Below are 24282 nucleotides of genomic sequence, written 5' to 3' on the forward strand. Positions count from 1 at the left end.
TAACCCCACAGCATCTGCTACCCCAGGTAATATTGGACTTCCAGCTGAGATGAATGACTTTACTGCTCCCAGCACTGCTTGAGCAACCTGATCTGTGTGAATTCATACTGCATAACAAATACATACTCGTATGTAGCTGCCAACTAATCCCAATTCTCAAACATGAAAGTAACTTCTGTTTCGTTGTTTGCCTTATGAAAATGACATGAAAAACTGAATGAGCTGCTGAGCTGCTGATGGACGAATTAACAAAGCCTTATTGCTCCAGGTAGCTCAGGTTCCTATATGAATATGAATGTTCCTATATGAAGCTGCACAGTAAATGCGTCATGTCTTCATCTGATCAAGCAGCGGGAGATGATATTTTAATGTGTTTCTATTCCAGAAAAAGAAAAAAAAACTTGAAAAAGAAAAGCCTGTTAAAATTGTCTTGTTTGCATCATTCTGACATGCTGTGCTCTGTCTGTGAATTCAGCTCTTGGTTCTGTTGGTATCTCCAGCCCCTGATTCTTGTGGTGTCTTCATTTTCTTCCAGCATCACTGTTTGTGTATTGCTCTATTGAACAAGGACATGAACAGGGATCAGCAGCACTGGATGGTAAAATACTGTATGAAGTTAATTGTGGAAATTTCCTTGTATTGTAATTTCCAGTACTCAGGAAACTGTAACAATATCTCTGTAAGTCAAATACTTTTATAAAATGACTCAAAGAGATGCTCGTCCTGTCGTTATTGGTTTGGTGTTACGAAGCACAAGTGTAGAAATGAAGGATTGAACTGCTGCTGGGGGTTGCAGGTAGGCTGGGTTTCTGTCGTGTGCTATTTCTGCCTGCTGGGGATGTGAGCGGGTGTTGGGCCCGAGCCCCGCTCGTGTTGGTCACAGCACAGGGGCTGCGGGAAACACTGGGAGAGCAGAGCAGGGAGAGCCGGGCTGTGTGCAGGCCGGGGCATGGCATGGAACCTCGGCATCTGCGCAGCTGCTGAGCTTTTCCCCCAAGTCTGCAGACTCTCAGGTGATAAGGCTGTGCAGCAAAGCCAGCTGGGCACTGCTGATACTGCGGGCTTAGGGGATGAAGCCCTGCAGCACCTGCATGGCACTCCCTGTAGTCTGCCATCTTTATGTGCACAGCTGCTGTAGGTGTTGTTGGAGCAGTGGAGCGGCAGTGCTGTGCTGCAGGGCAGCTACACACCCCAGGGGCTCTCCATAGGCTGCACTGATGTGACCCAAGTCCCACACTCACTTTCTTTCCCATTCCCAAGAATGACATACCAGTAGCAAAATGTTTTCCCCTTTTCCCAGTGTCCAAAGACAAAGATGAGGTGTCTTAGCAAGTGCACCAGCAATGTGTGGAGCAGAACTGCCTTGGGAGCCACTGTCACACCTGCGTTGATCCGTTTTAGGCTTCCCATGGAAATGTAGCATTTTGACTCTTCGTTAGTAAATTTTTGAGGTTGCATTTGACTTGCTGTTGCTTTGTCTGCTGCTTGCTCTTCATGCAGCTAGTCAATGTATTTGTTTATGTAGTCAGTGCTAGGGTTTGATTTAGACAGCTCCGTCATCTTTTCAAGAGCTGCACCATGGTCGGCTGTGGAGAGAGGGTGAGTGGGAGGGGACACCTGTGTCCCACAGTGGCTCCTCCAGTCAGTGAAGGTCCTGAAATTGGTCTCTTCAGCTAATAGGGAGCTTTCCTCAGCTACCGTGTGTTTGGAGAGAGGAAGAGCAGTCCCAGGACCTTCAGCTGTGAGACTCTTCAGACGGACCTTGTGGAGACATCTGCAGGTGTAGTCTGGGATGGAACGGCTCCTGTTTGGCTCTTGTTACCCACGTGCAGCATGTGGTTATTGAGCTTATAAGGGAGCAACATAGGAAAGAATCCTGTACTCATTTACTACCTAATGCTAAGTCATTCCTCCTCATGGGGAAGTGACTAAGCATTGGTCCTGGGTGCTAGGAGAGGAATGTCAGATCTGAAACCAGTGTGAATGATGGACAGCCTTGTTAAACACAGGGCTGCTCTGCAGTGCAGAGGTGCTTGTGAGTTCAGAAGATACCTGCTGAAGGAGAACTGCTTTGCTGTTGGATGTCATCAAGCTGCAATCTGCCCGGGCAACAGCAAAACAGGCAGAGGTGTGTGCTCCAGACTGTGCCAGCCTTTGATTCTGTTCCTGAGGTGAGCTGTGCTTTGCTCGCTGCAAATTCCAACTATATTTGTAGGAATTATTACTATGAATAACACAGTGGTGGTGTTTGAGTCACAGACAGATGCAGCAGAGCCTTTGCTCTGATCTTTTCAGGAACTCAAGCAGCTTTTTGCCATCCCCACCTGGAGCCATTGAAGCGTGCAGCCAGGAGCTGGACTCAGTGGTCCTCGCAGGGACCCTCCAGCTCAGGAATTCTATCATTTTACAATCACTGAGCTTGGCAGACATGCAAAGAGTGTGGGTGTGACAGCTAGCTAGCATGGCCAGCATCAGGAACCCATGGTTATGAGCTTAGGGCTGGTTTAGGTTTGCCAAGCGGGGGGACTAATGCTGGGATCCTTCTCTCTGGCCTGTAGGCTCTCACACAGCAGCATGGTTCTGTGTTTGGCAGGTGGGTTGGACCCAGGCTGTGCAGGAATCAACTGGGCTCTGCTTCAGCTGTAGTCTGAGGGCCTTTGGCTGCAGCCAGCTGCTGTTCACACAGGGTACAGAAAGCTCCAGAGCCACACAAGGGCCTTCAGGCTCCGAGTGAAACCCCACAAGCTGAGGGGAAGGAAGTGAACATCACCAGAGGTGGGGACTGCACAGCACTGATGTGTGGTGACAGACCGGGGTGGGCGGTGAAGTTGGGAGACCAAGAATGAAAGATGGGAAAAGCAGCTGAATTTAAAGGAAGAGATGTGAAACCAACAGGATCATCACCCTGTAATTGCCAGCCCAAACAAGGGACGTTTTGACCAGCGACTGCTCTGATCCACTTAACAAAAGCCACAAAACCACTCCATAAACTTAGAAGAACTGCTCAAAGCCACAAGCTACAGGTACTGGAGGAGAGCAGGACCTTTGCCCTGCAGTCAGCAGCAGTTTCAGACACACCAAAGCCAACACTGGTTTGCTTCTGTATCTCTTGTGGGACGGCCCCAGCCAAATCATCCCTTCTGGTCTGAGGATGAGGAGGGTCAGATCCTTTCAGAGCACCAAACCTGGCAGCCAACCTCATCACCAAACAAGCAGCCAGGATCCAAACGCCAGCACACTCCATTCATCATCCCACTTCCTTGCTGCAGTCAGTCCAATGCTTCATGAGATTCAGAAGCAAACAAAATCAATACAGTCATTTTGATCCCTGCAGGAACACGCTGTGAGCAACAGAACACCTTCCTGGAAGAACTACCTCCATGAACAGAGGCAGCGACCACCTCCTCCCCTCCTACAGCCTCATTGCTTTCTCCTTAAGTATCACCACACGGAGCCTTGACCCTCCCTGGCACCCAGGCACCAAAGGGCTCTTTTCATGTTTTTTACACCAGGCTGGGAAAGAATCTTGGCTTCAAAACTTCCAGAACAGCAAGAAGGAAGTATTGGTTCTCTTCACAGACAGCCTTGGCTCTTCCACTGCTGCCAGTGGGGAACATCAGCAGAGAGCATCTCTAAAGCAGAGAGAAGCACATGTATGAGAATGAAAGTCAATTAGGTCTGAGCAGGAATAATAGGGATTTAATTGAACTATGTGAACTGGAACTCGGGTCACGAGCTGCTTATTAACCTGCCTCAAGGGATCATGCAGCTTGCACTGGAGGAGCACAAGGATGCACTGTGAGCGGGACAGCATGTGGTCAGAGAGGGAGACCTGCTTGAACAGTCAAAAATGGAAGAGAAAAACTGCTTGAGATAGATGCCTGGGAATTTGAGGACTTACCACACAGTCTTTCCTTCCTTTCCTCTTCTGGGGAGGGAACCAAGTAACACCAGCCAGAGCTCACCCAGCTCACCGCTCCTCCTGCAGTCCAAGTGGCTGCCAGGCAGCTCCCTGCTACAGCTACACTTGCCATGGGGCCTACAGAAATCCCCATTATCAATTGACTGAATCCCCATCTAATCCCCTGATCCTATTAACAAACACTGGCTTTATTTTGCTACCTCCATGGGGGCTCTTGGAGCCAACATCCCTCATGAGAGGCAAATTAATTAAGACATTGCACCGTTTCCTCTTTCCAGGAAGGTGGAGGTGTTCTGGCAGACATTTTGCTGCTTCCAAGTCAAGCACGGACACACGCATGCCTGAAAGTTTGAGCCAACCACCCTCACACAGATCGAAGGAGCTGAAAGGCCTCCCCTAAACGCGTCACTCTCGTGAACAGGCCATGGATGTCCCTGTGTTTCTACAGAGCTCAAGAAGCTTTCATAGTAAACAGAAAGAGGCAGCATGACTTTTAAAAAGTTACTTTGGCTTTAATTTGAAACAAAGATTATATGTAATTGGTATCAGATATTTTTGTCATGTTTCTTGATCTCCAAGCAACTTCGGAGTGCTTTTGTCTCGCATGCTTTGTTCTGTTCTCCTCATGCTGCCCACCTGACTCATCCACCAACAGCAAGGGAGAGAAGCAAACGTGGTCCTTCTCACACTGATGGTTCCAGCAAATGTGCTGCTAGTCTTCTGGTAGAGAACAGACACAGCACAGCACTGCTGCTGGACCTGGGCTCACAATGCATTTGTCAATTGAGGATGGCAGTCTGTGTATGCAAAAGGATGGCAGACTTGCAGCCCCATCACAGAACCCTTTTCTTCAAAGCCACTGTAAGCTCTGGGGCACCTAACACATCAGGTTCTCCTCCCGTTGACTCATTCGTGATCAAACAAACCAAGCAGTGAGCTGGCATCAGGAAGCTCCAGATGCCTTACGGAGACTCTGGCTATGACACCACCTCTCTCCAGACCCTTCTAGCCATATTTCAGGCTAACACTATACCGTCCCTGGCCCTGAAGAGACAGACCCTAAAGGAATGCAGTGTCTTCAGCTCTTGCCATATATCAAGTCCCAAATAGGTGAAGTCCTCTTTGCTGCTAATGCATTGGAAGCCCTTCCCTTCCAGCTTCCTTAGTTCCAATCCGCAGTCCACGAAAGGGAAAGCACAGCCATGCCTGAAAAACAGACCACGCAGTCCGTTGCCTTTGGTGCACTTCTGAGGAAGCATTCCAGGCGATTCTGCTGTCCTTTGTGCCTTCCTGCTCAAGCCCTTATCGCTTCTTTTTGCTTTCCTTGGCTTTCTTGCTCAGCTGAGCAGCACTTGCCTTGGGTTTCTTCACCATCTCCCAGGTCTTAGACTCAAAGCCCTCCAAGTCCTACAAGAATCAATTTGGAAACAGTCAGGGAGCTTTCTAACAACGTGCTGATGCCCAGCTCATTTCGGGCATTTATGTGAAAGCAAAAGTACGTAAGTGCTGGGTATCTCCGCTGGAATGCATCTATATCAGGCTGAGCCTACATTTAGTAAGACCTGAGCAGCACCATCCCTGCTTCCTCTGCATGTGTTTCTGGATGAGTGTTAATCCACACACAGCCTGTTACCACAGAGGTTGTTATAAGCTTAAGTGCCTAAATCAGGCTTTGTAGAGAAAAAACACCTCCATTTTAACAGCAGGACAAAAACCAACACTAAACAACAATTATTCACACCAGAAAAAGATATCACAGAATCACCAGCATGTATTAAACCACTGAAAAGGTATTTCTGCTAAATTTTCATCCTTATCACGTGCGAGACAAAAGGTAAGCCTCAAAACAGCAGTCAGAATGTCACAGTCAGAGCCCTTACACCAAGACCAAAATCCAGGCAGGGCACCGAAGGCAAAGCTCTCTTCACCTGCACTAACAAGGAATCCTAAGCTATAAAGCTTGTTTCCTTCAGGGCAGATGACAGATCATATTTCAGCCATGGGAAATAAAGTCTAGTTATCTGGTAAAGACACGAGGGAACAGTGCCAGTCTCATTGGAGAAAGCGCACACACACAGATTGCCTCCTTTCATTAAATGCATTTGAGTCTAAATATTGCTTTAGCATCTTGGGTTCTAGCAGTCAGAGCTTGCCAACTGGAAAAGGACACACAGAAAACGGCAGAGCAAGATGTGCTAGCTTCAAGCTTCCAACACAGAGCACCAGATAATAGTGGGGCAGACACGCATCTGACAGTATCCTTTAATGAAAGAGTCCTGTTCAATCATCTCTAAAGTCAATGGGCTATTACGGTTCACATCTGTGTGGCTTCCCAAGGAAAGTGAGTTGGCTGCCTTTCCAAAGGCTGTAATCAGTGCATGGGGAGCTACAAGGCTCTGCAGAAACAGAGCAACAAGCAGCTATTACTCAGGTTTGTAGATTGGTGCTGCTGAGAAGTGAACACTGATGCCTTCTGCTGTTCAAACCAAGGTAGTCTCCAAAGCCTGAAGCCTCTAAAACTAAGAAGCTCATCTGTACCTGAACCTAAGCATCATTCCTAAGAAATGGAGAGTGTCTCTTTTGTTTATTGTCATGTGAATTAATCACATGCACAGGAAATCACGGGGAGAGTGCATACAGAGAAAATAAGAAATAGAGCATACAAACAACTTAAACACAAACAAGTTTGTCAGTTCTATCGCATTAATAGGACAAATGAGGGCCAGAAACCACACATCAAACAAAGCAGTCATCATTCTCAAAGAACAAGCTCTAGATATACAGTATCTACAGAAGTACAGAATAGAGACAAGCTCAAGGCGCAGGGACACCTTTCTTCCTCCCACGCTGCTTTTGTTTCTCTCAGCCCTCGGAGAACAAGGGATGCTCACAGTCCATCGCCAGCAGTTCCAGATGGGCTGAAAGGCTACCAGTTGGGAACACCAACACGGAAACGTGGGACAAGCAGCTCCATTTCCAGGAGGGACGTGAAGCCGACCACATCATGACCCTGCGATTGCCAGCCTGAGCCAGGCACATTTTGAGCAGCTATTGAAAGAGGCAGCACCACTATTCAAATGTTTGTTTCACTTTTATTTGCAATAGAGAGATGCTAAATGCATCAAAAATACATTTCAATATGAAATCAAATAGTTGGGATACTGGTAGTGACTAAAGACAAAGCTTCCTTAGTTCCTCTCCGCAGTCCATGAAAGGGAAAGCACGGCCAGGCCTGAAAACCAGACCACGCAGTGTGTGTCCTTTGGTGCACCTCTGAGGAAGCGTTCCAGGTGATTCTGCTGTCCTTTGTGCCTTCCTGCTCAAGCCCTTATCGTTTCTTTTTGCTTTCCTTCTTGCTTCTCAGCTGAGCAGCACTTGCCTTGGGTTTCTTCACCATCTCCCACGTCTTATACTCAAAACCCTCTGAGACCTGCAAGAAGCAATTGGGAAACAGTCAGGGAGCTTTCTAACAACTGGCTGACAGCTGCTTTGGGAGCTCAAGTCACCTGACCGAGCAGCTTTGGGAGACCAGCACAGGAAATCGCCTTCCTGACCTCAGGGCACATTAGAAACTCCACATCTGTCAAGTTCCCAAAAAACCCATGCAAACCAGAGCCTAAAGTCCTCTCTAGCAAGGCGGTCCATGCTGGGAGGGTGGACCCTCTGCCTGGCAGCTCATAGGGCGCAGCAGCAGCTGCAGGATAGGATGAGCTGGCACCTCAAGGCTGCTGGCGTGTGGAAGGAAGGACAGAACCAAGTGCAGCACTCTCAGCAGTGCCGGGGCACACTGCCGTAGGCAACAGCTACAGACAGTTCCCTCCCAGCCGACTGCCTGAGCATTCCTATCAATCTCACACAGCGCAACTTACTGCCTTTGGGGACTTGGAAGCTGGCAGGATGATGGCCAGCACACACAGGAGCTGGAAAAGGGCTCCAAACAAGAGTCTGTAGCGCAGCATGTTCTCCAATATCGTGGGCTCAGGGACCTCAGGTGGTGAGAAATGCAGTTCAGCAGCCATAGCGCAGACAGCTGCTGCTCCACTGCTCTCACAGAGGCTGCGTGCTGTAAGGGGGGAAAAAGGCATCATTAGCCTCAGGCACTGCAATGGGGTTACTTCCTGCGAGCAAACATTTCCAGGCTGACTTAGAGAGGTGCTGGGAAGATATCCAGGGCCTACTGACCCGAGAACAGAGGGACAGCAAACTTGCATTTCAGTTGCCTTTGCCCGCCTGCCTAGGAAAAGAGCCCTCAGCCTTCAGTACTGCTGCACTTGCAGGTGGGGGGAAGAGAAGCAAGAGAGGACGGGTGGACGTCAAATAAGGGAAGAGCTTAACAGACAAGAATAAACCTATCCCTGAGCTCCATCACACATGTGTGACCACTGCCTCATTAATATTAATACCAGTATTATTCACAGAATTAAAGTTTCCCATGTTCACGTACCTGGTTGTGGACGTGTTTGCTGTCTTGCTGCTGCTGTGCTCTACAACACCAGACACAGAAATAAAGTGCGCAGAAAGCTGATCTGTTGAAGACAGAGGAGTGAGCTGTGCTTAACCAACACTGCTTCAGCACACGCTTACAGTAAGGCACACCTACCTTACAATGGCCATGCAGGAAGCTCCAGACACAGCTCCGGACTGTTTCCATGAAGCCCAATTGCATTTCACAGCCACTCACGCTGTGCTCCTCAACAATCTGCAACAGAAAAGTCACAAGATGCAAATCCCATCCCTCGGAGATGTCACAGACCTCTGCGCTCATGAAGCAGCACTCATGTCATTGGGTGAGAAAGCAGACGTGTGCTTACCGAGTGAGCGCTGTTTGCTGCCATCTGCTGGTAGGACCCCACCTAACTCTAAGTACGAACACTAACCTATGCCTAACTCTAAAACAGGAACAGAAACCTACACCTAACACTAAAACATGAACAGTAACCTACAGCTAACTCTAAAACAGGAACAATCATCTACTAACACTAAAACGTGAACAATAACCTACTCTTAACTAAAAAATGCAAACAATAACCTACTCCTAAAACTACAACTAAAATTAACACTAAAATCCACAATAGAAATAGGGTTAAGATGGAACCAGGGGCCCGCAGAGGTCTCAAAGGAGGAGCTGATGTTAAATGAAGCCACCCGGCTAATGCCGGGGGCGGGGGCCGTGCAGACGGTAAGGAGCCCAGCGCCTGGACCAGTGATGGCAGAGCTGAGATGGTAAGGATGTGGGGCCTGGCACGGTGGTGTGGTGCCAGGCCAGCTGTGACACAGGCGGATCCACCTCCATGGGCTCATCTGGAGGTGGATCCACCTCCATGGGCTCATCTGGAGGCGGATCCACCTCCATGGGTTCATCCGGAGGCGGATCCACCTCCATGGGCTCATCCGGAGGTGGATCCACCTCCATGGGCTCCACGGAGGTGGTCATGCCGCTGGTCCAGGCGCGATGGGAACGGGCTCGCTTGCCTGTCTGCCACCTGATGGTCATGGCGGGCCCCCTCCTCCTCCTCTTCGACCCTGCAGTCCCCGGCTCCATCTTCCCACCTAAATCGTGGGAATCCTCCAGCCTTGCTCTCTTGGCTTCCGACATGGCTGTCAACGTCCAGAGCTCTCAGAGGCAAATGCGTTGCATGGGGCAACAGTGACCAAGGTGACCAAGGTGACATGGCCAGGGTTCTAACATGGCGGCCGCACTGCTGGCACTGCTGGCACTGGTGTTCCACATGGTATGAGGAGGGGGCTGGAGGACAGGGCACGGCACGGGAGCCAGAAGGCACTGCCTGTGCCCAGCGGGCAGCTCTTCTCTCCAGCAGCAAGAGGCCACAGAGGAGCTGGCCCTGAGCAAAGGGCCCTCGGCCTCCTTCATCCTCCTCCTTCTTCCACAAGGGAATCTCTTGGCGCTGCCATATGCAGCACGCAGCACCACGCTGATCTGATGGGGCTCCTGAGCTCAGCGCCAACAACAGCAGGCTCCAAAGGGCACCTGACTATGCCTGCCTGCTGGGACACACCAGCTCTGCTCTCCATGTTCCAATCCAGAGCCTCTCCTTGTAACACCTCTGACTCCATTTGCATCCACTCACTCTGATTACATCCCACATCCGCACACCATGCTGGAACACACACGGGGCCACGCTGCTTCACCGACCCTCAGTGGGGACCCACAGCCGTACAGCACCATCAGCACAGCAGAACCGGGCCGTGCTCCTGATGCTGCCGCTTGTCCAGCCTCCCTCTCGCTGCCCCTATTCTGCTCAGGCAGCCGGTCCCAGCAACAAACACCAGCACAGAACTGCAGCCCCGACTCGTCCCGCTCACTGACAGCCAGAGCAAGGACATGTTACACACCTTCCTTCAGCTCCGATCACCTTCCTGGCACCACCATGCCGCCATGGCCCGGAACTGCTCCCGCCGGCACCAAGCGCTTCCTGCCCCTCCATCCCCCGCTCCTCCTTTCCCTTCACTTTCCATCCGCACTCAGGACGCAGATCTCAATGGAGGTGGCTGCAGAAGATCATCAGTGCAGGCAATCAATGGCTCGTGCTGCGCTTCACTGCCTTGTGCTCCTCACTGACTGCTCTGTTGTGCCCTTTCCTAACCCTGCAGGATCAGGATGGCCCGGCTGGCTTTACTGCAGAGCCTCATCATCTGAGTCTGAAGCCTTGGGGGAAAAGCTCAGCAGCTGCCGAGGGAAGATTTCATGCCGTGTCCTGCACACAGCCCAGCCCTCCCTGCTCTGCGCTCCTGGCATCCCCTGCAGCCCCTGTGCTGTGACCAACACGATTTGTGCTCGGACCCAACGCCCTCCCTGCTGCCGGCCCTCCCCCATGCCCATGTGCTGCACCCACAGCGGCTGCCCCAGCCCCACAGCCCCGCAGCCTCCTGCAGGCAGCACAGCCCCGGGCACCGGGCTCGGCCCCAGCCCCCGAAGTGCTGCTGCACGGGCTGAGCCCAGACCCACAGCTGAGATGCAATGACCACTCATCAATATTTGGTTTCCCTCCTTCACATCCAGGTCCTTTGCTGCACACAGCCCAACAATCCTCTCTTTCACCTCCGGCAGCGCTGCTTGTTGCCATGCAGGCAGCAGGAGGCAGTGCCTTGTAGCTCATTGTACCGAGTCCACTGTGCAGGCTGGTGGAAGAAGGCGCCAATTGAAAATGGCCACCAGACACTCCTGGCATCCAGCCTCTCCTCTTTGGGCTCTGGCTCAGCAACGTGCCCTCGCAGCACCCTGGCACTAAACACACAGTGCTGCCCATCGCGTGCTTGAAGCCATTGGAGCTGAAGCAGCGCCGCGCGGCTCAAAGCCCTCCCGGCTCACGGCTCAGCTCTGTGCCTGAGGCGCGTTCACCTGCAGCCCTCCAGCTGCCCTGTCCTCCTCCACGCGCGCAGCTGGGCTTCCCGGGGCAAACAGCAACACACGGTGCATCAGAAGGCTGAAAGAGACAGCCAGGAAGACAGACAAGCTCAAGAGGCTGAGCGCAGGGACACCCTTCTTCCTCCCACACTGCTTCCTCTCCCTTGCTTTCCTCTCAGCCCTCGCAGAGCAAGGGGATGCTCACAGTCTGTTGCTAGCAGTTCCAGTTGGGCTGAAAGGCCACAGGTGCAGAACACCAACAGGGAAACGGGGGAAAAGCAGCTGCATTTCCATGGAGGGACCTGAAGCCGACCGCTTCATCGCCCTACGATGGCCAGCCCAAGCCAGGCACATTTTGAGCAGCTACTGAAAGAGGCAGCACCAGTTTTAAAAAGTTTGGTTCGCTTTTATTTGAAATGAAGAGATGCAAAATGCAACTAAAATACATTTCAACACAAAATTAAGTAGGTAAGATACTAACAATGACTAAAGACATGCTATAAGGTCAGCTAATAATCAATACGTTGAAACAGGGATCGAGCTGAAGCACCCTGAAGGAATGCAGCGTCTCCAGCTCTTGCCATACATCAAGTCCTGCACAGGTGAAGCCCTCTTCTAATGCAGCACAAGCCCTTCCCTTCCAGCTTCCTTCCTTCCTCTCCATTGTCCACAAAAGGGAAACACGGCCGTGCCTGCAATCCGGACCATACTGACCGTTTACTTTGGTGCCACCTCCGAGGAAGTGTTGCAGGTGGTTCTGCTGTCCTTTGTGGCTTCTTGCTCAAGCCCTCATCGTTGCTTTCTGCTTTCCATCTCGGCCTTCTTCCTCAGCTGAGCAGTGCTTCCCTTGCCTCAGCTTTCTTCACTCTCTCCTAAGTCTCAGTCCCCAAACTCTCCGAGTCCTGTGCCCTGTGCCCTTTCCTGTGCCCTGGCTTGTGTCTCTGAACATTGGGAGAGGGCTCCTAAGCTCTGTCCCTACGCTGGATCAACTCCAGCTCTTCCTCCAGCCAGCCCATAACCCTTCCACGCCTCATTTTTCTTTCACTTGCAGGGAGTCTGGATTCCCACCATGGGAATGAATGGAAGAAAGTACGCTTGAGGAGCAGAAGTTTGTGTTTGGCTGTGCTCAGATCTTCCTCCCAAGAGATGCTCTTCACGTCTTTCTTGTTTCCTTTCTGCTAGAAGCTGAAGCAAACAGGCTTGCAGTGAAGCATGGCCTTGCAGGAAGGCAGGACACTGGTGTGGAGTGTGGCCCAGCTGTGAAGAGAGCTACAGACACACAGCAGGCATCTGGGTTCTGGGTCCTGTCTTTCTAGTCAGGCTTGCTGTCTGTCCTTTCTTGCGACTGTTGTCATTGCATGTTGCTTGAGGTCTTGCAGTTGGAGGGGTTGACAGTGACCTTTCCTGTCCAGGATTGGAAAATCGAGCCCACAGTTCACCCAAGAGCCTAAGATCCATTGCAGTCAACACTGGAGATGAGATTTCTCCGTATCGTGGCCCAGTTGGGCCTTTGGTCTCTATGAGGGAGGTTGGTCTCGATGATCTCTGGATGTCCCTTCCAACACCTCTAATTCTGTGATTCTGTGCCAGTTTGCAGATTGAAGGTAGTGCTGGACTCATTAAATCTTGCAGCTTCCCCCTTCTTGGTTCTAACAGGGAGAGGTGCTGAGCCAAATGGCAAGATCTACGTGAAAGCTGCTCTCCAGGCTGGAGGGCTTCCTGGAACAGCAGGTCCCAGGACAGGGGGACGACCTTCCCCCACAGCTGACAACCACTCCTTCTGCAGGACGGTGGCTGCAAGAAAGCGCAAGGGAGTGGAGGAAGAGGAGCAAAAAGCAGAGCTGTGGCCTGCCAAAAAACACGCGAAGGTGGAGCGCAGTGTGGCAAAGGCCCAGAGCCCACATCAGAGCAGAGGCAGTGTGCCAGCTCCAGAAGCACATCCTGGGCTAGAAGTAAGAAGATGCTGTTGTAGCTGCCTTGGTGAAGCACTTCCTTTATCAAGTGCATGGAGTTTGCTTGGGGTTTGCTTTGCTTTTTCCTTCTCTGGACAGAGAAGGGAAAAGAGTTGAAGGCTACCCAGTCCATGTCCTTGACCATGACCATGCCACAGTGCGTGACCCCCTCTTTTCCCTTTAACCCCACGTCCCACTAGAAACCTCCTTCCCTGAGAGGCTTCCTGGCCTGTTTTCATGGTACCCATGTTTCCGCAGTTTTGCTGTTGACAAAATGAATTTCTCTTTTCTTGCACTACACCCAGGGTTCATTCCTTCTGATATCTTTTCCTATAGAGCCTGTTTCTCAAATAAAGGCTCTTTCATTTGCCCATCGGGGGGGGACAGACCCTTTTGTCTGAAGTGGAACTACTTAATCTATCCCATGCTCTCTGTTACTTTTGGTACTGCATGTGTTTCCCAGGCAGCATTTCACCACGTACAGACTGGTGTACGTTTATGTGCCTGAGTGATTCATCCACAGCGTAACTGGGGAGGTGAAAGTCAGTGTGAGAAAGTGAATGTGATTCACACTCTCTCAAGTATTGCTTTAAGATGTTTTAAGATGATCTTTATTTGTGAGGTACAAAGTGCTCTCCGAGGCCTCTTCTAAAATGGTCCAGCTAGCAGTTACAGGTTATTGTCTTGTGTTTTTAATTCAGTGTTGCTTTTCTTAGCTGCCTGTTTCTGCCCTGGTATCCTTTGCAGAAGCTCTGGAGGTTGGATACAGCAAACACAAGAGTCCTTATCACCAGCAAATGTGAGCTACAGGTGTGACACAGGCAGTCCGTTGCCTCCTTTTCAGTACAGGTGCAGTGGTAGGTCCAGGAGTTGGCATCCTTAATACACAGTGGAATTACAGCCATCTTTGTTCAGTAAGGAGGTTATCATTACCTACAATAGAGCCCATCTGTACTACAGGAATGTTTATGTGGAATGACTGTGCTGATGAAGGTAAGATTTTCGCTTTTGGATTCTCAGTCCAGCCCACAAAGCAAAATGAAATGGAGGAGGGAGAAAATGTGCTCATAGTTCTTGCTTAGTTCTAATTGCAAAGCAAATGACTGCCTGCTAGTCAGAGCAGGATGGTGCCTGCTGTCTGGGAAACCTCCTGCAGAAGCACTGGAGCTTTTGCATCATGTTCAAAACCTGCCTGAGACGGGCCATAGGGCACCCACAGCCTCTGGGCAGCCTGGGCCAGGGCCTCACTGCCTCTGGGGGAGGAATTTCCTCCACCCATCTACCTCCATTTCCACTCTTGGAGTTTAAAGCCATTCCCACTCGTATGATCGCTGTCTGCCAATGCCAAGTGACATGCAAGGTCTGGTAGTGGGTCAGGTAATGACACGACAACTGTACACGGACAACTGTGCTATTACTGTCAATTTATTGGTAGTGTGGGGCATGGAAAACTCTGGTTGATGACAGCAGTGGTTCTGTGGATGTCAGATGGTGCCCCAAACCAACCCACTGGGGGTGCTCCCACCTCCTGATGAATGGTGGAGAGGAGCGGGAGGGCAGAGGTGGTGCTGGGGAAGGGCTGGGGGCTGCTGGGCCTGGTCTGTTTCCCCCTGGCAGTGGTTTTCCAGGTGTCTGATGCCCCTAAGCTGACACGGTGGGGGGGGGGGCGCTTCTACCTAATAAAGGATGGTGGAGGGGAGCGGGAGGGTGGTGACGGTGCCTGGGGAGGTGGGGGGCTGCTGGGCTGGTTGTGCTTCCCCCAGGCAGTGGTTGTCTGTCTCTTGGACTGTTTCCCCACCTCTGCACTCTGCGTCCCCTGATGGATGCTGGAGGGGAGGAAGAGGGCAGAGTTGGTGCCGGGGGGGAGGGGGCTGGGGGCTGCCGGGCCTCTCAGGCTTCCCCAAGGCAGCAGTTGTCCGGGTGCTGGGTGATGCTCCGGAGCTGAGGGGACCGCTCCCGCCCCCTGAAGGATGGCGGGGGGGGGTGGGGGGGGTGGCATTGATGCCTGTTGGGACCGGGGGCTGCTGGGCTTGTCAGAAACCCCCAGTTAGGAAGCTTGACTGTGAGCTGTAGATGCTGGTATTGTCCTGGACTTGTTTAGCCCATTTTTTAGCTTCAGCGCGGCGCCTGCAAAGAGAGGAACGTGCTGAGGGCACAGGAGAGCCCCTGCTCTGCTTTCTCACAGCGCATGGCAAAGAGCCACCCTCAGCTCCCAGCCTGTCTCTGGCCCAGCAGTAAGGATGGGCTGAAGCCAATGACAACATCTAACTGCGTCAATCACAGACCGTGTGAGCCAAAAATTAACTGGTCTCTTTACGCTGCTTTAACTAGAAACGCCTCCTGGCCCACAGCAGCCCTACAGAAAAGAGTTGGGCAGGATGGGGATGGGGGTCAACAACTCACTTTCTGTTCCTGTACCAGTAAATAAGAAGCCAGCACAGAAGCATCCCCAGCAATAGGGAACCCAAGGAAGCTCCAGCAAGTATCAGGTAGAACTTCCAACCAACTTTAACTTGCTCGGTGTTTGCATGCCCTGCACCAGGCACACCTGGAGGAACAACATGGTCATTGCTTTGTCTCGTGCCCTAATGGAAATCTCAAGGAGGTCTGACATTGCTACACAATTCTTTTCCATTTTGTTGGCCTCCTGGAACAAGTGAAAATCCTCAGGCTGCAATGCTTCTCCGATTCCAGGGGATGCAAAGGGAACTCCCAAAGGCACCGCGCATCGAGGCACTCTGGAGCCTCTATTTTGCCTCTCAGCTTTGGGTACGCTCTGGCTCTGCCAGATTTGCTCCTTCTTCTCCATCATGCTCTAACATTTCTTTTGCACTCACCTACCCTTGCCTTGTGAGGCTGGGTAGTGCTGCCGCAGGCCGGCACACCGTGACCCTTTGGGACACGTCGTCTGACTAAACAAAACTCATTAGAGCAGAAGGAGAGTGTGCGCATCTGTTTAATCAGTTGCTGCTAAGAGTGATGTGGACAAGAACCACTGTCGTGTTGTGCAGGGAGTGCTGCCCTAAGCTCTCCCCTCCCACTCAGACCCCACTCCTCAGGGGCAGAGTCAGGGCCCCTCAGCAGCACCTGAACCTGTTTCTCCCCTTTTCCTTCCCCCCGGCATGGGCACAACTTGCACGCTCCTGGTTTTCAGGATGTTTCTCCTGCTTATAAACTCCTGCCAGATCGCTGCTTACCTGGATTCCTCAGAAAACGACAGACCCAGTTGTGGTGGGCTTCCCCGGGATTGGACAGCGCTGTGAAGAATGAGAGAAAGGCAAAGTCTGGGCATGATGCAGGCACAGAGGAGGCAGAAGGACGAGGAGGCTCCCTCTATGCCATTGCGCCATCTGTGAGTCAGTGCATCTCTCTGGACCTCAGTTTGCAGGAGGGACCCCGCTCCAGGCTGCTGGTGTGCCTGGAGCCTCAAGGGAGGCACAGCAAGCTCCGGAATGCAGGGACTGTGGGAGGGAGGTACGTTGAAGGGTTCTATTCCATCCCATCTCTGCTGAATTTGGTTTTGGTGGCCTTGTTCCCAAAAAGACAAAGTTCCTAAGTCCCTGGGAACCGGGTGCAGTGGGAGGGGAGCAACCTCTAACCACAGCCACGGAGCTCTACCGGCGGCCCTTACCTGGAGTGCCAGCTGCTTGCCAAGCCTCTCTTTCTCCCAGAGGGATGGGCAGTGTGCGATGGATGCCTTGCTGAAATGCATCCCTGTGAGCAGGCTCTGCGTCAGTCCCTTTAGAAAGGAGGTAAGAGAGTAGGGCTGTAAGTAACTGCTTCTCATCAGGAAGATGGTATCTTCAGGAGGAAGGTGATGCCACAAGCCAGTGCAGACACAGAGGCATCACCACAGCAAGGCTCTGATCCGTCTTCTCCTGCTGTGCACACTGCAGATGCTCCATGGATATACATCTAGAAACTCAGCTTCCCAAGACTTTCACGGTTCCCACGGAAGGGGCCTCTCCTGTGCTCCTGCCCCCAGGCACAGCAGTGGGGCAGTGCTGGCAGGTGGCTGAGTGCCACCACGTTGGACTTGTTGGAAATCAGTCTGGACTGTCATCGGGAGTCGCTGTCAAACAACAAACCTCTGATGGCCCATCAGACTGAAGATCCGCACCCAACAGCAGGATGTGAATGGATCTACCAGCGCTGAACCGCCTCTCTTTGCTGTCTCTCTGTCCCTCTTTCCCTTTCTTCTGTCTTTACTCTTGGTCGTCTTTCATTCTATGGCTCATCAGAGCAGCCATGGCCTATAAGAACGGCCTCTAATTGTAATTAGCCCATATTAACCCATTAGCCAATGTTACCCCCAATTGGTTGTTGTTAGTTGTTAAGAAAGCCCTCAATAAAATCCATATCTATTATTCCCCTCACTTTGGAGTTTGGGACCCTTTGCATTGGAGATGGGGAAAGATTCCCCCCTTGAAAAGCACAGAGTGAGAGCAGACGTAGATAGGAAGAGAGATGGGATGGGCAGCATCCATTCTGCGCTCAGATGCTGCTTGGTCTGCATGCTTCTCTTCTGCTTTTATATGAAGTTCATACATGAAGATTATATATGAAGTTTATATATGAAGGCTGCAGCAAAGTGTCTCTGCTATGGAGCCCTGGAGGGGGATAGAGATGGAAAACGGGGGAGAAAGGGCAACTAAAAGCAGAACCGTGATGCCAAATGGGTCAGAAAAGTGTATAACTCCAAGGAATAAAAGGGTGAACCCCTCTCAAAGGCCTGAACCCAAGGACCAAAGATTGAAGCCCTTTTAGATGCACCCCAATGCCCAATGATGCATCCCTGTCACCAAGCCCTGAGCCCCAGGGCTGGTAGTTGCGGCTTTAGGGCTCCTTCCAGCAGTGTATGGGGAGAGCAGCTTCAGGGAAGCAAAGGCTGCAGTGGGTAAGGGATGTGAAGGGAAAATGGGGGACAAAAAGGCTCTTGATGGGTTCTCTGCTCTCTGACTTGGCTGTCTGGGATGGGGAGCAGAGCAAACCCCCACGATGCAAGAGGAAACAGAGTCCTGCTGTTCCACCTGGAGCACCACGAGTCCATGGGGCCGGATGGGATCCGTCCATGAGTGCTGGGGGAGGTGACAGCTGAGGCTGTTGGTGTCTGTTGGTCTGCACTGACTTCAGCAAAACTTCCACACCATCCGCCATGGGTTTCTTCTGGGGAAGCTGCAGCCCCTTTGGGGGCACTTACGGGATCATTTTAGGGTCACTTGGGGGGATTTCGGGTCATTTGGAGTCATTTGGGGGCACTTCTGGGGTCATTGGCATGCATTGGTGCACTCTGTGCTGGGTGAGGAACTGACTGGAGGATGGGCCCAGACAGTGGTGGTTGAATGGAGCAACAGCCCGCCAGCAAACAGCCATCAGATAACACCAAGTGGGGGCATGGATTGATCTGCTATGGGGTAGTGAGGGTCTTATTGCTCCCTATAATTCACAAAGGGAGGCTGTGGTGAGCTGGGGGTTGGTCACTGGGAGGACACTGGGGTGATGTCGGGAGTGATGCTGTTGGGGTGACATTGGGGTGACATTGGGGTGGTATTGGGGCTGTGTTGGGGTGACGTGGTGACATTGGGGCTGTGTTGGGGTGACGCTGGGGTGATGGTGTTGGGGTGACATTGGGGTGACACTGGTGTGATGCTGTTGGGATAACGTTGGAGTAATGTTGGGGAGCGATGTTAGGAGCGATGTTGCGGTATCACTGGGGTTGCTATCAGGGAGGGAGGGATGTTTTTGTTGCTGGGGGGCGACGCTGGGGGGTCATGTTGGGGTCATGTTGGAGTTATGTTGGGGTATCCCTTCGGGGGCGACATCGCTGGGGTGGCGATGGGGGGTCAGTTTGGGGTGACACCGGGGTGCAGTTCCGCTCTTTGGCCACGCGGTGGCAGCAGAGAGCTCTCCGCTCTCTTTACGACAGCGAAACGAAGTCGGGTCCGCAGAACCGGGCCGGAACCGCGCATCCAAATCCTTACGGAACACAAAACTCAACACTCCAATCTGCATCATTCCCATTTACAGAGAAAACCTCATGAGAAACACCCCTCCTTTCCCACCCCGCAGAACCGACCCAGACCCATAGATACCTTCCCGAACCACCCGTGTGCTGCCCTCAAGCCTCCCCCCTCAATAGGCGACCCAAAGGGACCAGAGCCCCCCAGCGCTGACACCGCACGTCCACTCTCCCCTCCCTCCCCCAAATTAGGGCCAGACTGCAGGGGGGCAACGAGGCGGCCGCCGCCCACCCCCCATCTCCGTCCCCTTCATCCAACACGAAGGGGGTGATGGCAGCGGGGGGTCAAGCCCCTTCCCACACTAACCGGCTTTCGGGTTCCCCCCCCAGCGTTTCCCACATGGCGTCGAACATGCAGCGCCACCTGGAGGCGTCCCAAGGGTGGGGGACGGCCAATGGTCGCAATTGAGCCGCTATGGGTAAAGGAAGGGGGGGCAAAGAGGAGACGGAGACACACCCCCCGAGGAGCTGAATACGGCATTGACCGGGAGGGGGGGGGGTGAGCGGGAGGGGCGCAGGGTGAGCCTTAATTCTTCTCCCCCCGACCCCAACTGCACCGAGCGGTCCTGAGCCTTAAGTTGTGCATGATTCACAACCCTAACCCTGACCCAAACGCCATCCCAACTGCTACACCAAACCCGAACCCTAATCCAATGCCGAAGCCAAACCCAAATCCAACCCTAACCCTAATCCAGCGCCGAAGCCTAACCATAAACCAACATAGACACAAACCCAAACCCAACAGAGACACAAACTCAAACCCCAAACCTAAAACCAACTGTGCCCCAAACCCAAACCCAACATAGACACAAACCCAAACCTAAAACCTAAAACCAACTGTGCCCCAAACCCAACATAGACACAAACCCAAACCCCAAACCTAAAACCAACTGTGCCCCAAACCCAAACCCAACATAGACACAAACCCAAACCCCAAGCCTAAAACCAGCTGTGCCCCGAACCCAAACCCAACATAGACATAAACCCTAACTCCAAACCTAAAACCAACCCTACCCTAAACCCAAACACCAAACCTGAAACCAACTGTGCCCGAAACACAACATAGACACAAAACCAAACCCCAATGCTAAAACCAACCCTACCTCAAACCCAAACCCCAATCCTAAAACCAACACTACCCTAAACCCAAACCGAACACAGACACAAACCCAAACCCCACACCTAAAACCAACCCTACCCCAAACCCCAAATCTAAAACCAACCCTACCCCAAAACCAAACCCAACATAGACACAAACCCAAACCCCAAAGCTAAAACCAACCCTACCCCAAACCCAGACCCAACTGAGACTCAAACCCAAACCCCAAAGCTATAACCAACCCTACCCTAACACAAACCCCAAACCTAAAACCCCCCACAAACCCTTCTGTACTTCTATCATCATTAAGGAACACCCAAACCTTCCAGGACCCTTCCAACACAAGCCGATCCACGGTTCTTTGATCATCAAGGAGCCTCCCAAGGAGATCATGCCATCCCAAACCATTCCCTAGTTCTTAATGACCTTCAAGGACTATTGATGAGAGGTTGACCTCTCGTCTTTGACCCAGCTCCTTCACTTAGTCTGGTCAAAACCAGTTTCTTTGGCTACCCTTCCCTTATGTATACCCAGCTGTATTGTCTTAACTATAGACCCAGCTGTATTGTAACTATAGCAATGTCTACATGTCCCACTGATCCTTTTCTTCTGACATTCCCCAAAGCCAAGGATACTTCATCTTCAAGGAAGAGCCCTATTTACCTGATTCCTACTTTCATACTGATTAAGGGTCAAGGAAATAAAGTGGATGTCACTGTGGGAGTCTACTAGAAGCCACTCAGCCTGGACAACAATACAAATTATTCTTAATTCTTTAAAGGAGTATCTCAAGAAGAGCCTCACTTGTCCTAATGTTTCACCGGCTTCCTAGAAGTTGACGTGGTGTAGCACATAGCCAGTGGGCTCCATGGTTTTCATGGCCAACTAACTGAATATGAAAAACTGCAAAATGAGAATTTATTTCAGGAGAGTCTGGTGTCCCTAACTACCCTCCATCAATAGTGGCAGTAGAAAGAGCGGAAGTCTGACAGTAACAAACTTCTCTTTGTGCTTTGCCAACTGAGAAGAGAGAATAGCCAATACCATCTGAGTCAAACCAGGTGTGATTGTCAGGCTACCATCTCTTGGTGTTGTGCTCATCGTCTGGAACTGAAGTTTGTAGCCCACTTTGCCATAGTAGTGGTGCTAAGCAAAAAGATGAAGGCCTGCCTGTAATGACAGCCTCCAATTATCTGCTCAAACACAGCTGTGGGGAGACTTTGTTGGCAATGGCCCCACAGGGACCAATTACAGCTCCAACTTTCTCGAACATTTCTGGACAGCATTTTGACTGTACCTCCATCATTTGCTTACAGCAATCTTCTCTCAGTCCCCGAAGTTCATGTACACCACACACGCTGTGGGGCTCATTACAGTGCAGAAAGACCTAACAAGCTATTTCCCTCAAGTCTTCAAGGCCTGAACTGCTCCTTAGGGAGGTCTCAGTGTTGCAGATGATGGTTTCAAGGTTTCACTGTCCAAAAAAGGAGATGTCCTATTTAAGGGTACTTTGTCTTACAGCAAGCACTGAGATGTCACCGAGTGCAGCACAACCCGTGTGACACAGATGGCAGCTCTGCCAGGGAGAGGGAGGTACAGCCAGCATGGGGGTAGCATTGGGATCCAAGAGGGAAATGTAGTCAGTGAGAGCTGATATCTGGAGTGTGACTGCAACAGTCAGAGATGGGAATGAATGGCGATGGAGGAGAAAGAAGGATGTGCAAGAGGAGGGATGCAGATGCTTGTGGCCAGATGTGTGGTCAGTGCTGGTCCAGCTGGGTGTGTGGGAGGCATGGGAGGAAGCTGAGTCCCCTCCAGGAGCCAGGACTACAACCTCATGATAAGATGCCTGAATGGATTCAGCTGAATCCCGTCCCTATGGAAGTGTAAAGGTGTCCTGCAGAGCCAAAATCCCTGCATCCCAGGGCACTGTGCTGGGGCAGGGACTCAATCACCAGCCAGGCTCAGCACTCAGCCTGCCCAAGGAGCTGAACAGGTATCTGTAGGGAGACGTGGGGGGGGAAGGAGCCCCCCAGCAGCACTGGGGCCTTTTGCTGCTCAGGGTGCTGCATGAGGCTGGAGGCTCACAGCTGCACTGCATGCTCAGGGCATTGAAGAGGGGACTTCAAAGAAAGAGAGGACCAAACATGGGAATTCCTGCCTTTTGTTCATTTTTCTGCTGTTAGGGTAGGGTTGACCGGAGAAATGGGAGTCAAGCTGTATATATTAACACAGCACTGAGACTGCTGCGCTGTATCTTTGGAGATGAGTGGGTTTGTGAGCAGCATCCTCGTGCTCCATCAGCCTTTTCTGGCTCGATGGACACAATGAGCATCAGCTTTGCTGATCCCATTCAGGTTTGAACCGCCTCCTCTGCAGCCAGAGCTCCAGCAGAGCAGAGCTGCATCTCTCCAGGCGTGAGTGCATTTCCTTCTCCAGCACACGGGCTGAGAGCAGCTGCTCAGGGCTGTGGAGAACACATTCTGTGCAGCTGGGAAACGAGCTGTATTTCTTTTAATGAGACTCCATCATTAGGACACTTGGCTCTCTCTATAAGAGAGAGGTCCTTCCAAGCTGTGAACTGCCCTGCAGGATGCAAGTATTTGCCTTAGCATCTCTCCGTTACCAGAAAGAGCATCTGCCCAGGGAGATGATGTAGAGAGATGCTAAGAAAGACGTCACATTCTACAAGTAAAACTGAGCACTCCTGTCACTTTACATTGTACCCACCTGGGTGGCTCATGGTCACCTTCTCCAGAGCCAACCAGAAGAGGCCTCTTCTCCTCTCCTCTTCCATCCACATTCCAACTCATGTCAACAATCTTAGGCCATGGATCTGAACCAACATTTCCATTGGAAAATGAAAAAGGATTGGATGATACAGCAGGAGGAAGGTCACCAAGGAACAGTACAGGTTTGTGCCAAGAGAAATCTCATCTAACTTTCTTTTATTTTCTTCTGGGATGATTCCCCATGTCCAGGAACAGCAGATGCCCAACAGCAGCTCCATCAGCGAGTTCCTCCTGCTGCCGTTGGCAGACACGCGGCAGCTGCAGCTCCTGCACTTCTGGCTCTTCCTGGGCATCTACCTGGCTGCCCTCCTGGGCAACGGCCTCATCAGCACAGCCGTAGCCTGCGACCGCCGCCTGCACACCCCCATGTACTTCTTCCTCCTCAACCTGGCCCTCCTCGACCTGAGCTGCATCTCCACCACTCTCCCCAAAGCCTTGGCCAACACCCTCTGGGACACAAGGGCCATCTCCTACACAGGATGTGCTGCACAGCTCTTTTTCTTTTTCTTCTTCATCTCAGCAGAGTATTCCCTTCTCACCATCATGTCCTATGACCGCTATGTTGCCATCTGCAAGCCCCTGCACTACGGGACCTTGATGGACAGCAGAGCTTGTGCCACCATGGCAGCAGCTGCCTGGGGCACTGGGGTTCTCTATTCCCTGCTGCACACTGCCAGTACGTTTTCACTGCCTCTCTGCCAAGGCAATGTTGTGAACCAGTTTTTCTGTGAAATCCCCCAGATCCTCAAGCTCTCCTGCTCAGAATCAAATCTCAGGGAAGTTGTGCTTATCATTTTTAGTGCTTGTTTAGTCTTTGGTTGCTTTGTTTTCATAGTTGTGTCCTATGTGCAGATCTTCATGGCCGTGCTGAGAATGCCCTCTGAGCAGGGACGGCGCAAAGCCTTCTCTACGTGCCTCCCTCATCTGGCTGTGGTCTCTCTCTTTCTCATCACTGCCTTTATTGCCTACCTGAAGCCCCCCTCCACTTCCTCCCCACTCCTGGATCTGACAGTGGCACTTCTGTACTCAGTGGTTCCTCCAACACTGAACCCTATTATCTACAGCATGAGGAACAGGGAGATCAAGCATTCTCTCAGGAAGATTTTGCAATAAGCACTATTCCAGCTTCAAT

The 24282-nt window shown here is 51.7% G+C and overlaps 1 long non-coding RNA gene across 3 annotated transcripts; it reads right to left on the reverse strand.

The window, feature by feature from the left end:
- Positions 1 to 7357: 7357 nt before the first annotated feature.
- On the reverse strand, positions 7358 to 17068 carry LOC146759709 (uncharacterized). 3 transcript variants are annotated; one of them, XR_014932018.1, is made up of 5 exons: positions 16872 to 17068; positions 16438 to 16497; positions 8523 to 8621; positions 8367 to 8448; positions 7358 to 7985 (listed from the first exon to the last, which is right to left on the reverse strand). It is a non-coding gene; the product is annotated as an uncharacterized LOC146759709 (long non-coding RNA). The 3 variants fall into 3 exon arrangements; XR_014932017.1 differs by lacking the exons at positions 16438 to 16497; positions 16872 to 17068 and adding an exon at positions 10277 to 10821; XR_014932019.1 differs by lacking the exons at positions 7358 to 7985; positions 8367 to 8448; positions 8523 to 8621 and adding an exon at positions 14084 to 15367 and having other exon boundaries at positions 15644 to 16497.
- Positions 17069 to 24282: the final 7214 nt, after the last annotated feature.

Source organism: Coturnix japonica, chromosome 9 (assembly GCF_054131305.1).
Source record: "Coturnix japonica strain WE chromosome 9, WE-NBRP24, whole genome shotgun sequence".
In the NCBI taxonomy this organism is placed as follows: Eukaryota; Metazoa; Chordata; class Aves; order Galliformes; family Phasianidae; genus Coturnix; species Coturnix japonica.